Genomic DNA, 3,453 nt, shown 5'->3' with positions numbered 1-3,453 from the left:
CCCCCCATTCATACACCGAGGCCGCCAAAACCCGCGAAACTCCACGCTCCTCCATCGGCCTCCCGACCGCCGCCCAGCCGGACACTCTTTCCCGACTACGTCGTCCACCGCAACAGCTCGCCGTCCCTCATCCACTGCACCAGATGAGGATCCGTTGTCGATCTCGTCGTCTCGCCGGATCAGCCACCCCGTCCTCCACCTCCAAGGAGCTGCCTCGACATTCGCCTCGTCTATCGCGCCACCTCAATCCTCACAGCGCCGTCTTGACCTGCCCCACCGAAACCGCATTACCCTCACTAATTCCTCTGATGAAGCCGAGGCCAACTCGGTGCCACCAAGGAGGTTCTGCACTCACCGCTGCATTTTATCTTTTATTCGATCTCACGGGGCTACCGGTGCTCGATACCGAGCAGACATGGCGTCTCCATCGATGGCGCCGTCGCCGGCCACATCATCCACGGCGTCTCTCCCCCATGTCGTTGCTTCCTCAGCGGCGACTTCCACAACGGCACTAGCTGCAGCTGCTCCGGCTCTCGCTCGCGCTGCGGCTCTGTTCTTGCTGTCGGTCGCGCTGCTGCACTGCTCCTGCTTTCGTTCGTGTTGTTGCTCTGCTCTTGCTCTCGCTTGCGCTGCTGCTGCTGCTGCATGACCTCCGGCAGCTACAGGAGTTGCTGCTTTAGCACTCGCTCACGGTGCTACTGCACAACTTGCTCTCTGCTAGTGCGTTCTCTGCTCGAGCATCTGCTGATATAGATCACTGCTTCTCTGCTACTAGTGCTCGAACGCCCTAAACATCTATTGCAATGCTCTGTTACTAGTTCAATCGGTTTGGACAGTAAAATTTAGTTTCGACTGTGAAGTTCATTTTCTTCAGTTAAGTTCAGAGTGAACAGTACTTATAGCATCTGTCGGAGTGGCCGTGGCTCGGCTGATGCGTTTTACATCTAGCACTTTTTGGTGATGTATTTTACATCATCTATTGCAGATGATATTAGGGTCCCACTTCAGATTAATGTTGTCTGTCTTGTCATGCTTCAGCCTCGTCCCCGTACACCTTAGCGGAGCTGCTCCAACGACGGAACCGTCCATCATAGCGGAGCAGTACCCTCAGCGCCGTTTCCAGAGGCCTCGGATCTTCTTCCCCGCCTCCGATAGTCACACCAGCATCATCGGCATCCTCCATGTCCAACCCAAGGCTATGCCAAAGAGGTTGTACACTTGTCACATCACTTTGTTTCTCCATTCTTCTGTTCTTCCAATTCATGTGAGCCAAACACCCAGGTTGACTGAAATCCTATGTTTCCAAATGCTCTGTTTTGCACGTGCATTCCTATCATATTCCTATGTTTTTCCTGTCCCTATGTTTATAGAATCCTCCAATTCTAAGGAGCCCTTATAGATTTACTTCATTTTCAGATTGGCATCAAAGAAAACTCTGTGTGTTATGTCCTGCTCCTGCCGTGCCGTCATCCACCCCACCTGAGGTGCACCATCGATAGAAGTGTTCACTTCAGCAGAGATCCTCCCTGCAGACTTTCTTTGGCCGCCTCAGATCATCTTCCCCGTTGCCGGCAGCCACGCCAACTGCATTACCATCATCGATTGAGCAGATGAACCTGAGGACTACACAGTTCCGGAAGAGAGTTCGCAGTCTTTCATGTTTGCTTACGTTATACATCGGTTATTATTACCTGCTACTTTATCGTTCAATCTTGAGTTTTGAATTGCCCATGGGTCTCATATCGAGCCAGTAACGAATAGTATCTGTCTACTATCTGGTTCATCTGGGGTCTTCTATGTGGTTCATGTTGGGTGAGCAACAAACAATATATGATCCATTGTCTATCTTTTCAAACTGAAGCTATAATCTCCCTGCTATCATTAGTTTTGGATCCATCCACTCGTTTGCTACCATCAGTCTTGATTTTTGCATGCACCCCTTAGGCCTTACAAAATCTAACTATTTTTTTATTATGCATGTCAGATATTGTACACAATCGTACTTAACATGTAGAGAAAAAGAGAAGACCGTTGCATGCGAATATAATGTCATGCAGACGTTGCTCCATGGTGGGCGAAGTGCCCCCCCTCTCCTGCATTTCCAGATTGTATTCCAGAGGAAGATAACTGTTCAGATGGAGATTCAAAAGGAGCCGACCACGCCTGTTTACCACCTGAGGTGTTTACTCTAACCTGGCATGCGGATGTTGGTCATATCATGCATATGGTGCCTTGCATTGCTTACATTATACATCTTATATGTCATCAGATTAGTTTAGATTTGCTTTGTGTGAATGCCACCTGTTTGGTTTCTATATCATACTCCCACCATTCCTAAATATTTGTCTTTTTAGAGATTTCAACAAGTGACTACATATGGAACAAAATGAGTGAATCTACACTCTAAAATCCGTATGTGGTAGTCCATTTGAAATCTCTAAAAGACAAATATTTAGGAACGGAGGGAGTATATGATAATTATGCAATGCCATATTCTTTAGCCAGGCATCATATACGTGAATCATGCAATGCCATCCTGTTTAGCCAGTCATCGTATATGTGAATTGTATCGTGTCATATTTTTTCCATAATGTATTCCATTTGTCAACAATGTTTATACATTCATCTACTCTTCCTGTGCATCAGGCATTTGAGTCGGTCATGGGAAAATCTGGAGTGAAAACAAGGTCTTCTGAGCAGTCAGTGCTACTTGTCGATGCAGATTTCTTGCTGGTTACAGATAGCTCCTTAGAGGAGGATTCAGAGAGAGATAACCAGTCGTATCCCCCCCCCCTCCGAGGTGCATGCTCTAACTTGGCTGGGTCATATTGCTCATATCATGCATATGGTATCTTGCATTGCCATGCCATCTGCTTAGATTAGACATGCTTTGTGTGAATGCCTCCTGTTTGCTTTCTATATCAGATATGTGAATTATGCAATGCCATGTTTTTCAGCCAGTTATCATATATGTGAATTATGCACCGCCATGGAGCCAGGCATCATATATGTGAATTATCTCATGCCATCTTTTTTTTCATTACGTATTCCATTTGTCGACAATCTGTGTATATTGAACTACTCTTCATGTGTATCAGCCATTTGAGCTAGTTATGGAAAAATCTCGAGTGAAAACAAAGTCTTTAGAGCAGGCAATGGTAACTCTTGAAGCATATATCTCGATGGTTACAGGGAGCTCCTCAAAGGAGGATTCAGAGACAGATGACCAGTCCTATAACCCACCTGAGGTGTATGCTCTAAGTTGCAATGTTTATATTTCTCATATGATGCATATGGTGTCTTGCATTGGTTAGTTTAGACATCATATGCACAATATTGAATTCTATCTGCTTAGTTTAGAGATCATACATGCGAGTGCCAGCTGCTTAGTATATGAATCAATTATGTCAATTATATCATGCCATCCTGTATACTTAGACGACATGTATGTGA

Source organism: Triticum aestivum, chromosome 7B (genome assembly GCF_018294505.1).
Source record: "Triticum aestivum cultivar Chinese Spring chromosome 7B, IWGSC CS RefSeq v2.1, whole genome shotgun sequence".
NCBI classification, from domain to species: Eukaryota; Viridiplantae; Streptophyta; class Magnoliopsida; order Poales; family Poaceae; genus Triticum; species Triticum aestivum.
Note: the sequence above shows the minus strand (reverse complement) of the source record.